The 15149-nt window shown below is 43.7% G+C and overlaps 1 protein-coding gene across 2 annotated transcripts in view; it reads left to right on the forward strand.

The window, feature by feature from the left end:
* CDH13 (cadherin 13) overlaps positions 1-15149 on the forward strand; it is a 981031-nt gene that overhangs the window by 195606 nt on the left and 770276 nt on the right. The window lies entirely within an intron of this gene.

Here is a 15149-nt window from a genome sequence, read left to right on the forward strand (position 1 = left end):
CATCCTTTTGCTAGTTCCTATGGCCTTCTCTCCTCAAATGGCTCAATTTGAGTATGATGTCAGTTTCCTTCTGAGGCTAGGCTACCTGGGCCTGAGGTGTTTCCTGGGATACAGGATATTAGGGGCTAAATCCCAAACAGTTCCAGGGAAACCAGGGCCATAGCTGAGACCCAGGTCTCTCTCCTCCCCAGCCCGTTCCCACTGCCTTAGTTCTGCCCCTCAGCTCTCCCGTGTGGGTGCTGGCCTTGCTGGCTGTTTAATAGATCAGTTGTTCAAATGGGGCCTGTGATTGTCACCTCTACATGCACCTCTCTGCTCAAGCTTATTTGCCCTTCAAATAAAGTCTGTACCTGATGTCTGACTGTCTAGACAGACTCTAGTGTGGTCTCCCAGCCTAGTCTGGAGGCCCTTCACATGATCACATTTTATACTATATAAAATTTTTTGAAGAAGATCACTGCTCCTCCAGATTTTTCTACTGGGGAGATATACTATTTTTCCATTAGAAAACTCAGACTTACTTTGAAAGAGAAGTAGGATTAGCAGGAACTTTGACTATTGCATTAATCTAGCTTGAGTTGAAAATATCCCAAGGACTGACTCATGAAATTTCAGGTAATTGAACTTCTGGATTCAAATAGACATGAGAAAATATATATATACTGTCCTTTTCAAACTATTTCAGCTCAGTTTTTTTTATCTTCTCAGTTCAAAACCTGATGAACGTTTGTTTGTTGGAAAGAAGAGGCTAGTTCATTCACACCTAAATTTAAAGCAGTAATAATAATGAGGGGATTTGTGACTTCAGTTCAGTTTAGTTCAGTCACTCAGTCATGTCTGACTCTTTGTGACGCCATGGACTGCAGCATGCCAGGCTTCCCTGTCCATCACCAACTCCCGGAGCTTGCTCAAACTCATGTCCGTTGAGTCGGTGATGCCACCCAACTATCTCACCCTCTGTCGTCCCCTTCTCCTCCTGCCTTCAATCTTTCCCAGCACCAGGGTCTTGTCCAGTGAATCAGTTCTTTGCATCAGGTGCCAAAGTATTGGAGTGTCAGCTTCAGCATCAGTCCTTTCAAAGAATATTCAGGACTGATTTCCTTTAGGATTGACTTAGTGCATTTGTATCTAGATATACTTTTTTTGTTTGTTTTTAATGAGAAAGCAGGTTGAAGAGTCTTCCTGCTTGTTGTAGAGATCAGAGATGAGAGGGCTCATTTGACATTGCAAGAAGCAGAGGGAAGGAATATCTTCAGTTTTTGAAGACCAGCAGTAAGCCACTTTTATTGCTCTAAAATGTCTGTGCCTTTGAACAAGCCTGCTTGTTCAAGAGGAAGGGCCTGTTACTGAGAAACACGAACGTGAGTAATGGGCCAGGCTGACTCAGCTCCCCAGAATACAGGAGACAATAAATATGGAAGAAGTTCTGAGGGGAGAATACTTGAGATTCTTTTATGGTGGTTGTAGTTTCATTGAAACAATAACAGATGAGTTCTCTGTAATACATTCAAGGAGACCCCTCTTAGGAATATTAGTGGATAGAGAATGAAAACTTAGGTGCCTGGGGAGGCCAGAAAGGTAATGGAAAAGAATGAAGAGGCTTGAGCATAAGAAAAATCTATATAAGACACAAATGCAAAGCAAAATTGACTTTCAAATTTAATTTAGGAAAACTAATAGCACAACTGGGATAATAAAAGACAGATGTTATTTGTTGTGGGAACAGATAAAGAGAGGCATGGATGGTGGTCATTTGGAGATGAAATTCTGCCCCTCAGGGTCTGATCATGTGTGGAATGTTGTTCTATTTGACTCCAATCCCAGTGCTGTCTCACTCCCAGGTACTTAGTGAAAATCCTTGTGATTTCCATATGAGCAATTAATCCACGAACTAAAGGCCATCTAACAGATATAGTGGCCATATGGAGCCTGCTGGCCATCATAATTTCCACCCTCTCTGCTCAAGCCTGTTTGTCCTTGGAACAGAGTCTGTAGCTGATGTTTGAGTATCTAGGGAGACACTAGTGTGGCGGCCTCGCCTGCGTTTTGAACATTAGTACAATACTACAGACAAACTTTCAAGGTCAAATTGATTATTCTCCAGCTTAGCAAAGTAGGAGCTCCCTAATTATGTCAGAAGGCAGGATTATCTCTGATCATTTGAGCTAGGACTCTGGATAAAACATCAAAAGCAATATTTAAATAACACACAGTCACGAATCAAGGATTCTTTGCATTTTCTCATACTGTAAAAGCAAATTAGGGTGGGCCATGTTGCTCCATTAGTGAGGGTGTTCCAGGACGTTTTAATTCATGTGTAATGTAACCCCATCCTGGATTATGAAATGTCGTCCTGGGAAGGAGGGAAGCTCTCCTAGGTGTCACGGCGGTCCATGCTCATAAAGGCCCTGCAGAAGTGCAGGCAAGTTCTTGGCCCAAATGCTCCAGGATTAGGAGCTGGCACACCCAGGGCCGGGCAGGAGCCGCTTGGCTCAGAGGAGTCAACTGTACATGTGTGTCTTCCCAACTCTGCATCTAGTGACTTCACATCGGTTGCTTGAAACTGGCCATAATGGGAGTATTTATACCGTGGAAACTCGCAAGCGTGACAAATCAAGGCATTTCTTTCTTGGAGAACTGGCTGTTCAACACTCGGCAGATTTTTCCTGGGTGTTCCTTGTAGCTGGAAGGTCTCCCTCTATTTTTTTTTTCTCCCTTGAGACCTGAGACCACATTGTGTTCCCCTTGGAGATTATATTACTATCTTGCTTGCTACTCTGGAAATATAAAGCAGAAAATGTTACTTCTTAAAATATTTTCTGGTTTCTATCTTCTCAAGAATTATTGCCTTTAAAATAAAGTTGTTTTCAAAGACTTTAGGAATTTTTAATCATCAAGAATTTTTTCATCTGTCCATCTTGAGACATCTGAGTCTATCTGAGTAATTCTAGTAGCAGCACTGAAGAGGCTTGTCCTTCCCACTGAGTGTCTTCTTTTAAAAGTTAAGGGTACACAGGTAAAACCAGCCAGATTGATGTCTAGGACAGTGATGTCTCTGGGGACCTTATTCCTACCCTCCAACATTGAGTTTTGTCCTTTTTTTTTTTTTTTTTTTGAGTTTTTCAACTAGATTACTTGCTCCATTCTTACACTTTTAATTGCGTTTTACAAGTAGATGTTCACATACCAGCCTCTCCTATTGTATTCTGTGTTCCTAAACAGGAGGGGGCTTGTCTTACTAATTGTTGCCTATCTTGGCCGCCAACATGTAATAGGCACTCAATAAATGCTACTTACATCAAAGCATGAATTCTTCAGAATACGATTAATTGGCATGTAAAGAGTAGTCTTTGTAACTCCTTCTGATCCGGGCAAGGAACATTTGGAGAACTTTGTCTCTTAGCTTGTACGTTAATTTGGCAGTTAGATTTTAAAGAAAGATGCATATGACACTTTTTTGCTGAGGGCGGGTAGGAGGTGCTCTCCTTAACACAATCATTTCCTTGACTTTTAACACCAATTTTTGCTGGGTCTATTTCTCTTCTTCTGGAACTTTTCAAAGCAAGAAACTTTAGCAGTGAAAAACAATTTAGCAAGATAGACGTTTAGTTCAATAGAAGAATTTTCCTGGTGTGAAAAAATAAATTACAAAAAGGCCTCTCCTCTGAAAGATAATTAATAAAAACCTTCCGGTATGATGACAAATCTGACATCTTGTCTAATGTCTGGCAGAGAAGAAAGTGTCGAGAACTGCACGGTTAGAATAAAATGTTCCACTTCACAGCACGGCCAGGCAGGATCTAATCATTATTTCTGAGCAAGAAAAGGTCATAGTTGGTTGTTAAACGGACACAACATCAGGCCTGGATATGTAACTATTGGAGCATCAGTGGGCTCTCCATTCAGGTTTTCCTGATTTCACAGGTAAATATTTCTAGGAATGGGGGTGACTGTGGATGACACCCTCCTGGGTATTTTTGCTTTTTTTTTTTTAATTTCAAGTTTAATTGATAAAATTATAAGCTATTTAAAGAGTACACATGGTGATCTGACACATGTATACATTAGGAAGAATTCCCATCATCTGGTCAGTTAATATACCCATCATCTCCACAATTTATCCCTTCCTTTTGTGTGTGTGTCTGTGTGTGAAAACAGCTGAGTTCCACCCTCACAGCAAACCTCCACCATACAACACTACTGTCAACCACAGTCACCTCAGGCCTTGTTCATCTTATATCTGAAAGTCTGTATCCTTTTGCCAGTTTCTCTCTTTTTTCCCCACATTCAAGCCTATCTCAACTGCTTTTCTACTCTCTGATTCTATGGGTTTGATTGTTGTTTTTTTTTTAAGCTTCCACATGTATGTGGCATGTGTGTGTGTTTGTGTGTGTTAGTCACTCATTTGTGTCCAACTCTTTGCTACCCTGTGGACCATAGCCCGCCAGGCTCCTCTGTCCATGGAATTCTCCAGGCAAGAACACCGGAGTGGGTTGCCGTTATGCTGAGTAAATAAGCCGGACAGAGAAAGACATACTGCACGGTGCATGTGATGTACCTTGTATAGTATGTTTTTCTGCCTGGCTTGTTTTCACTTAGCATAATGCCCTCATTGAAGCCTTAGGGTTTCCCAGGTGGCACTAGTGGTAAAGAACCCAGCTGCCAGTGCAGGAGACGTAAGAGAGGCGGGTTCAATCCCTGGGTCAGGAAGATCCCCTGGAGAAGGGAATGGCAACCCACTCCAGTATTCTTGCCTGGAGAATCCCATGGGCAGAGGAGCCTGGCAGGTGACAAAGAGTTGGACACAACTGAAGCGACTTAGCCCAGAAATACCCTCAAGTTCCATCCATGTTGTCCAGAACAGCAGAATTTCTTTCTTCGTTTCTCATGACGGAATAATAGCCATGAGTAAATTATAAATATTTATATAACAGTATTAAATATGCAACTTTCCTTCCATTATGTAAGTTATTCGTGGGTGGTAGTAGGCTGAAAATGGTTCCCTGGTTCCAATTCTCAGAACATGTGACCGTTACCTGGATTTCTCAGGCGAGCCTGATGTAATCACAACTATCCTTGTGAAAGGTATGTGGGAGGAGTTAGAACCAGGAGGCAATATGATGATGGAAAAAGAGAGACAGAACGAGATGAGACGTTGCTATGCTCCCAGCTCTGAAGGTGGAGGAAAGAGGCCATGAGCTAAAGGATATGGATGGCCCATGAGAGCTAGAGATGGGAAGGAAACAGGATCCTGCTGAAGGAACACAGCCTGTGGACCCATGTTAGATTTCTGATACCCAGAACTGTACAATAACAAAATATGTTTAAGCCACAAAGATAGCTTCCCTGTGGTGGCTCAGTGGTAATCACTCCGCCTGCCATTGCAGGAGACGTGGGTTTGATCCCTGGGTCAGGAAGATCCCCTGGAGAAGGAAATGGCAACCCACTGCAGTATTCTTGCCTGGGAAATCCCATGGACAGAGGAGCCTGGTGGTCTACAGCCTGTGGGGCCACTAGAGTTGGACAGGACTTAGTGACTAAGCCACAAGACACTAAGATTGTGGTAGTTTGTTACAGCAGCAATGTGTGACTAATCCATGGGTCTTGTCTTATTTTGGGTTCCCCTGAGAGCCTAAGACAAAGGGCGAGATCCAGGTGGCTTCCTTCGGCAGGAAGCCGGCGTGAGCGGCAGGAGAGGGATGCAGGGAGAGAGCGAGCCAGTGTATCGAGGGTCATTGATGCCACTGCTGCGGACTGTGAGGTCCCAGCCCAACGGCCCCTCTGGGTGGCACACAAATGCCTCTCAGAGGACTAGGTCTGGAATGAGACAGGTTGGGGCACTTAACCAGCTGCCATTTTCCAGCCTCGAGGCCAACACTGGAGGCTGTCCCGGGAGCCTTCCCTCCTGTGACTTTCCCAGCTCCACTTGATCTCACTGTCACCTGTGGCAGAGCAGCAAGCCCCCGAGCAGAATATGAAAAGTTTGCGGCTACTCTGCAGGGCAAGGCCTTGCTCTTGGGAACTGTAGTGACTGGAATCGGAGGCTGGCCACGGTGATGGATTCAGGTCCTGATCTTCTATTGAGCTGAATCCTCGAATCCCAGACCTCTTTCTTTAGAAAGCCTCCTTTGTTGTCTGCATAGAATTAGGGTTTTGTGTGTAGCCCAAGAAAGTCTTTCAGTCCTGGCACACAGCAGATATTTCATATTTGCTCCACTGAATTTCCTAGGGCTGTAAGGCTCACCGGAGATTATCTCACATGAAAACTCCTTTATCGACTTAGGGGCTGTAGGTCTTAATTGATGTTTGGCTGCACTAATTTTATTACCAAAATTTCATAAATAGATACACATACCATCAATTCCAGGGCAGGTACAGCCTCTAGTTTCTACTAAGAGCCGACAAACCAAGTCTTCCTAATTTTGCATTAAGTAACATTTTTACAAAACACTATTTTTGTTTTTAAAATTTCCAACTGTCTAATTGATTAATCCTGGAATCTTAAGAGTGAAAAATTAATTCCATTCAGACAAAAACTGTGACTTCATTCAGTGAATTATTTTTGGCTCTGTTTTAGCCAGACTCAAGGAGAAATACCTGGTGAATTCAGTCCTATTTTAGACGGCAAAATACTTTCAAATAATCTTGAAAACAATACAGAGCTTGTTATCCCTGGGAAATTGCTCCCTGTTTCTTCAACTGGCATGCCTTAGTGCATTTACCAGATCCCTGCATGGAACATTCTCTCTTATACTTTACCACTTGAAAAATGTCAATTTTCTTTCCAATATCGCCTTATCCGTGACATGGTCCCATTTCATATTCTCATCTACAGAGTGTGTTTTTCCTTATTCTATATTTTCATAACACTTAATACATATTCATTTATATTAATACAAATAATAACAATAGGTAGCATGTGCACCTGTTATGTGGAGTAGGAAATGGCAAACCACTTCAATATTCTTACCTGGAAAATTCCTTGGACAGAAGAGTCTGGCAAACTACAGTCCAAGGGTCTGCAAAGAGTTGGACATGACTGAGCACAACACAGCACCTATTATAATCCTGTCCCTCTCTTCAATCTTTTGATTTATGTTAACTCGTGAAATCGCACAGTGAGAATGGACGCAATTAATGGCTGTATTGTACAAAGGTGGAAACTAAGGCACAGAGATGTTAAGTAACTTGTCCAGGGCCACACAGCAACTATGTGGTAAATTTGGACTCAAGTAGACTAGTTCAAGAATCTTTGCTTTGAACCACTTCCTAATTCCCATATATATATTATATATATGTGTCTGCCTTTCCTTCTAATAATAAGTTTATCAAGGGCTTTGTTTATTTCTTCATCTCTGGCATCTAGCCCAGGGCCTGGAAGATAATAGAAATCTTAATTTTGATTAAGGGAATTAATGGAAAACTGAACACAACCACTCTGTCATAACAGCAGATCAAAACACCCCATCATTTCAAAGGAATAAGGGCTAAGACAAAAGAAAAGTGACTATGCCTATTTATGCTCAGGAATGGAGCATGGAGGCAGTTATCTCTGTATCATGACTTCCTGATGACCTTGTTCAAGGGTTTCAAAGTCATGACTCTTTCTTCATCTTCCCTCTTGTCCTCCCTCCCTCAGTTCCCCTCCATCCCACCTTTCTCGTTCCCTCCTGTTTCTCCCTTTCCATTGGTTTGATCACATGACACATTGAAAAGTCAAGTAAAGGGAGCTACTATATTCTGAGTGTCTATCATGGGTCAGCGCTCTGGTAACAGTGTCTATGGCTGCTTAATGACTCACAGCCGGCTTACCAATGTAAAACAGCACACACGATTACCATACAGTTTTGAAGGTCAGAGGCTTCCCTGACAGCTCAGTTGGTAAAGAATCTGCCTGCAACGCAGGAGACCCCAGTTCAATTCCTGGGTTGGGAAGATCGCCTGGAGAAGGGATAGGCTACCCACTCCAGTATTCTTGGGCTTCCCTTGTGGCTCAGCTGGTAAAGAATCCGCCTGCAACATGGAAGACCTGGGTTCAATCCCTGGTTTGGGAAGATCCCATGGAGAAGGGAAAGGCTACCCACTCCAGTATCCTGGCCTGGAGAATTCCATGGGCTGTAGGTTCATGGGGTGGCAAAGAGTCGGACACGGCTTAGTGACTTTCACTTTTAAGGTCAGAAGTCAAAATATGTCTCATTGGCTAAAATCAAGGTGTCCTCAGGACTGCCTTTTTTAATGGAAGCTCCAGGGGAAAATTGTTTTTTGCTGCCTTTTCCAGCTGCTTGGAGTTTCTTTCATTCTTTGGCTAGTGGCCCCTTTCTTCACCTTCAAGTCTAGCAGTAGTAGGTTGGGTCCTTCTCACATGACATCACATTTCTTTCTCTAAGTGTTCAGTTCATTCTTCCATTTGTAAGGATCTTTGTGATTACATGGAGTCCACCTAATCCAGGATAATCACTCTATTTTAAGGTCAGGTGATTTTCAACCTTAATTCCCCCTTTCCATGTAGCATGCCATACCCCCCAGGTCCCAGGGCTTAGACTCAGGGCATCTGTTGGGGACCATTATTCTGTCTAGCAGAGAGCCTTTTTTGCATCATCTCATTAAATTCCCCCAGTAACTGTATGCATGGGTGGTGGTATACTCATTTAGAGAAAACAGAGAGGCTGTTCAAGGTTAAGCAACTTACCGGAAGTCAGAGAATTGGCCACGTAGGCAGAATTCAGGCTCAGATTAGTTTTGGCTTGTTGTCCCATGTTTTTCCAGATATACACAGCTTCACTTTTAATAATTTGAAGAAAAGATACCGAGTAGCATTTAATTAGAAATGAGGTCTAGAATGCTGGTTTCAAATTGCATATGAGGAAACAGCAGGACTTGCCAAACTGCAAGTATTCTCCCCCTTTATCTTCCCAAGAATCACAAAATCATTTCTCAATATCTTACATTAATGGCCAAGAAGGTGGCAGGTGTTCTGGGTCCGGAGGCTGTAAAGCAGCGGAATATCTCAAGGAGGTCAGACTCAGGGAGGGTGTAGATATCATGAACTGACACTCACAGTGAACATATCACTATATGCATGTGAATGTGCACATGTGTGTGTGTGTGTGTATGTCTTTGAAGCACTTCTTTTCTCTGTGCTGTTCCTGTAGGCAGTGTGCCTTTATAAACCCTTCCAGGACTCAGGGTTTTTGGCCCCTGGCAGGATAAAGAATCAATCAAATACATTGCTGTAACATTTTTATGTCCTGCAAGTCAGAGATAGTAGCCTTTCTTCCCCGCCAATCTAAGCCCCTCCAAACTGATTCCAGTAGAGCGACTTTGACAAGAGTGAACCAGAGGTGTTTTGTGGCGAGGATAAAGTAACTGTCCATCTACCCTAATAGCAAAAAGCGAGCGAGTCAGTGAAAGGAAAACAACAAGGGGCCAGGAGACACTAGCGGGTTCACTTGGAAAATACCATTTAGAAGCTGACTTAAGAGAGGATGAGATCTGAGGTTGTTCACAGCCTGCTGAGATAATTATTTGTGGCAGTAAGTTTCTCTCCTTTTATTTATGGCCACTTTCAAATACACTTGTGTTAAGCTTGTCTTCAGTTCTATTTCTCCCTGGCCTCTGGGACAGCCTGTGATGCTGTGGCAGAGAAAACCCTCTGCCCTGCGCCCCCAAGTCTAGTGCACCGTCAGCCGACTGTTGCTAACAGACAACCCGGAATCTTGGAGACCACACTTGCATGTGAGTCTCCTTGCTGGGCAGCTCTCCCAGGTGCTTGCCTCTACACAGTGACCGATTCCTGGGTCCTTCCTGCTGGATGATTCCACCACCCTGGGAGTCCTTCCTTCCTGTCGTCCCCGGTGGGTAGGAGAGGGCATCTCAGGGGCCAGGACTAGGGGTGAAAACCCTTCCACCCTCCTTTTGGTCAGTGCTTCATCACGTGACCAAAACTACTGCAGTGGCGCCAGGAGCACATAGCTGTGGGTACCGTGATGAAAAATAACTAGAGAGTCATAACAAGGAGGGTTCTTTGTTTGGAAAGCACATTTCCTGAGTCTAAAGCGGGGGTTGCAAACTCCGATGCCTAGAGGGCCAGACAAGGGTGAGACTACGGAGCCGAAGCAGAGGGAGTGGTGCAGGCAAGGGCCGCTCAGAGAGGAGCGCTCGATATAACATGATAATTTAGCCTCTATGACAGACCGCTCTGGCTGAACCACCACATCTGCTGGCCCGATCCATCCCATCTGCTGCCAGCTGGCAACCTGCAGTCTAGGGCAGGAAAAAAAAAAATCATTTTTCTGGAAGCAAAGTCTAAAGTTGTCTATGCTCTTGAATCAGCACCTGTCAGGACAAACATAAACTTTCTTTTTGAAAGAGAGGGCTCTGAACAGCCACACAGAAATGGAAGCTAAAAAGAGAAGCAGGCATCGAGAGTGTGTTGTCAGAATTCTCCATCCACGCGTAAGCTTAGGGCAATGGCTCTTGCCATAGAGGACAGGGCCCTGAGCTGTCGTTTTCAAGGATGGTCAGTTCAGTTCAGCCCAGTCGCTCAGTCGTGTCCGACTCTTTGCGATCCCATGAACTGCAGCATGCCAGGCCTCCCTGTCCATCACCAACTCCTGGAGTTTACCCAAACTCATGTCCATTAAGTCAGTGATGCCATCCAACTATCTCATCCTCGGTTGTCCCCTTCTCCTCCTGCCCTCAATCTTTCCCAGCATCACGGTCTTTTCAAATGAGTCAAGGATGCTCGGTGTCCAGCAAAAGCAGCACAGTTCAGCCCACAATAGGTCCTGGGCCTATAGGTCAGCTGGGCAGCTGACCCCAAGTACACATTCCCTCTTGCTCTTCTATCTGAGTCAGGTCCCTTCTGTTTCCCTCTGATATTCCCGAGCACAGTCTATTCATTGAACAATTTTACAGCAGCAGTGAAGTAGTATTTTGATATTTGTCAGTGTCTCATCCTGGGGTATATAGGTGAATCATAAGTATTGGTTTAAACATGATATAAAGAAATGATAATACTGATAGAAAACATTTATTGAGCAATTACTATGTGTCCAGTACCATGGAAGGCTCTTTATAATAATTAACTCACTTAATCTTCATAATAGCCTGTAAGATACTATCCTCATTTTCTGAGGAAACTGAGCCACAGAGGGTTACAACTGGTAACTGGCTGTTGGTAAACTGGAATCCTACAGAACCAGTGTGGTTCTGCCCTGTGTTTATAGTCTGTCTGGGCATAAATCTGCTTTTATGAGCAGGCTAATAGTAATTTTCACATAATAGAAATCCTTTGGTTATCATAAAATTTGATCATTGCTGAGCGTCCAAAGGTGTATCAGTTGCTTATTGTTTTTGAGGTGCCAAGTAATGCATGAATGAACGGAGGACCCATATAGGAAGACCATTACTGCCTGGGCACTACAGATGCATTTGGAATGTTACTGATAGCATGTATTCTAGAAATGTTAAAGTGAGTATGGGGAAAAGCATGTCCAGATCGCCTATTTAAAATAGTGACACCTGACGATATTGGAGAAGGGGCTGCCCACATATGGAGTGCTGTCCGAGTTGTTGTTCAGTCGCTCAGTCATGTCTGACTCTTTGCGACCCTATGGACTGCAGCACGCCAGGCCTCCCTGTCCTTCACCATCTCCCAGAGATTGCTCAAACCAAGTCCCTTGAGTCAGTGATGCCATCCAACCATCTCATCCTCTGCCGTCCCCTTCTCCTCCTGCCCTCAGTCTCTCCCAGCATCAGGGTCCTTTCTAATGAGTCAGCTCTTCACATCAGGTGGCCAAAGCATTAGAGTGTCAGCATCAGTTCTTCCAATGAATATTCAGGATTGATTTCCTCTAGTATTGACTGGCTTGAACTCCTTGTAGTCCAAGGGATTCTCTAGAGTCTTCTCCAGCACCACAGTTCAAAAGCATTAATTCTTCAGCACTCAGCCTTCTTTATGGTCCAACTCTCACAGCCATACATGACTATTGGAAAAACCATAGCTTTGACTACACGGACCTTTGCTGGCAAAGTAATGTCTCTGCTTTTTAACGTCTGAGTACTTATCTTAAACCACTGAAGGATATTCCACCAAATTCAATGTTATTGAAATTGAAGACATGTAAGTTCACAGCCAAATACTATTTACAGCCAAATCTGCTAAAAATTCAAGTGAAGTGAATTGAAATGAAAGTCGCTCAGTTGTGTCCAACTCTTTGTGACCTCATGGATTATACAATCCATGGAATTCTCCAGGCCAGAACACTGGAGTGGGTAGCATTTCCCTCAGGGGGCGATAGCAACAGCTACAACATTCTATCACTACTGCCCAGTCAGACGTTCAACTTTTGGGGAGCATTAAATTAGTCTGGATTCTTTTTAAAATGCAGTCTTGTCATTTCAGAGATCTGTTACATGAAACCTGGAGAGGCATAAAGGAATTCATGTGAAAGCAAAGTATGTGTTAGTTAAAAAGATTCCTCTGGCTCCTCTATATTTACCCAGCTAGTTCAGACCCATCTTTGAGATCAAAGCAAAAATGATCCTTCTGTGGGTTTGCTTTCTTTGATTCCTCTAAATGATGTTAGAGTCCCTGGCTCCCAGCTTGTCCATGCTCCTGAAGAGAACCGTGATTTCCTTTCACATTAGATTTTAATTTTAGTTAATCAATTAATTAAATTATGATTTGTTAAAGCCTCTCACCTTTTCTAGCCTATACTAACAGCACTCTTGACTGCTTATCCTATGCAACACTATTCCAATTGCTTTATATGCCTCATTCATTCCATTGGACCCACAAGGCCATTGTCAATGCACATCTTATTTTTCATATTTACCTACATAAGAAAACTGATGCCAGAGTGATGGGAAAAAATGCCAAGTCGCACAGTCAGTAAAGGGCAAAACCAAGAATGAACGAAGTCAAATGACTCCGGAGCTCATGCTTTTAATAACTGTGTTACAGGGCTTCTCTATAAGCTTCAGGAAAACACCTAGCCAAGAGCTCACTGAATCCCAGGAGTTTAATAATGGTCTGGGAGCAAGTGAATGGGTGGACACAAGGAGGAGGAAGTGAGTGAATTGTTTGACTGGTTCTAACCCTGCTAGGTCACTCTTGCCCAGGAGAGTGCTGTGTGTTCATACTGCCAAGCACGTAACCTGAATTTTGACTACTGGATGGAGTGATTCAAGAACTTGCAAAAACAAAACTGAGCCTCTGAGAGTGCTCACACCACTCCCACCCTCCCTGAGGGTCTGCAGTTGGAAATGGCTTATCTTTCTTTTGTGGTTCCAGAGGAATCCTGAATAGAACCTGCCAAGAAGCCAGGACAGAGACTGAGCCACAGACAGATAAGCACCAGGAATGCCACGCGCCCGTACTTTCAGTTGGTCCTGAATGCTTAGCTCAGCAGCCCTGGAGAAATGTCATCTACCTTAGCCTCTCTGGGATGACTGGTTTCCTGGTCTGAGATTTGAGGGAAGAATTAGCTGATTAAAAGGTTAATATATAATTGTAGGCACACGGTGCCTGGGGAAGACCCTCGACCATTTGATGTTTAACTGAATTAACGCTCGCCAGTTATAGATTTTCTGCTTGTAAAATTGCCAGCAAATGATTCTGAGTCCTGAATCTGCGTTTTCTGTGTGCACCACTTGGGATGTCAGGGTTACAGTTGTCTCAGAAGCGATCTACCCAGACCCTGCTCTCAAGGCAATGGAAAGATTTACACGCAGAAGTTCTCAGATATGGAATTAGAGCATCCTTCCCCCTTTGATTTTTAGAAGGGTGATGCCGGTCAGGGTGGTGACTCTCCCATTTCAATTCCTCTGATGTTTCTCAGGCCAGCCACACTGTGAACCCTGGGAGATTGATTCTTGCTCTCGTTCCTTGGGTTCAGTGCATTTCAGAGAGTTCATATTTAGAGAGAGGCCCTGGTTCCACAGCTTCCAACCTTTTGCACACTCCTTTGAGTTTGCTGGTAGGGACTATAATGAGTTTTCAACAGCCTGTGTACAGTGGTTAAGAGTTTCCCTCATGGTATCAAAGTTTAGTTTCCCAAGAAGCAGACACTGAGTCAAAGACGTGAGTGCCAGCAGTCTTATTTGGAGGGTGATGTCAGAAAAAATAGCAACAAGGGATGAGAAAATGAGCCAAGGAGAAGACATCTGATGCACGATGAGCTATCAAGCCAGATACCACCATGGACAATTGGCGCTCAGGGCCAAGTGGGAGACAGAATGGTTGCCTCTTAACTGTTTCACCTGAGGGTGAACACACAGCAGTTCTCATCAGTTGTGGTGATGGTATTGGGGATGTGAATTTCTACACACTGGCTGCTGGCACCAGACTCAGATAAAGCAGCATCCCACAGGTTTCAGAGAAATATCCCAGGCGATGTCCTGCCTGAAGGGTGGGAGCAGAGCTCTGTCGAAAGCGGAGGACACTTAAACCTGGACTCAGATCCTGGCTCCACCCATTCCAGCTGTGTGGTTTGGAGCAACTGTTAACCTCTCTAGGATGTTGGAGGGCGTCCCTGGTGGCTCAGAGGGTAAAGAACCTGCCTGCAGTGCAGGAGACCCGGGTTCAATCCCTGGGTCGGGAAGATCCCCTGGAGAAGAGAATGGCTACCCACTTATATTCTTGCCTGGAGAATTCCATGGACAGAGGAGCCCAGTGTACTACAGTCCATGGGGTTGCAGAGTCAGACATGACTAAGTGACTAACACACACAGAATGTTGGGCCCCTTGTCTGTTAAATGTGTTTTATAATATGCTAAGTACATCATAGCGCTGCTGTGGAGACTGGAGTTGTCACTTAACTTTTATGTTCCAAATCATATAACCTGAATTTTGACTTCTGAGTGAAATGCCCTAAGAATTTCCAAAGACAAAGCTGAGACTTCAGAAGCAATTGTAAAATTTTAAATGCCTAATAATGAAACTAACTGAAGTAAAAAGAAAGGGGTAAAATTAATTTTAATAGTGACTCGATTTGGTCCAATCTGTAAAGTAGCATATTAGCATGTAATCTATATACAAATCATTAATTATACATTTTACTATATTTTTGTTTTCGGTATTTAGTCTTCAAAATTCCACATGTACTTTCTGCTGACACTTTCAGCACGGCTACATTCCAGGTGCT

The sequence above is a fragment of the Cervus elaphus genome, chromosome 4 (assembly GCF_910594005.1).
Source record: "Cervus elaphus chromosome 4, mCerEla1.1, whole genome shotgun sequence".
In the NCBI taxonomy this organism is placed as follows: Eukaryota; Metazoa; Chordata; class Mammalia; order Artiodactyla; family Cervidae; genus Cervus; species Cervus elaphus.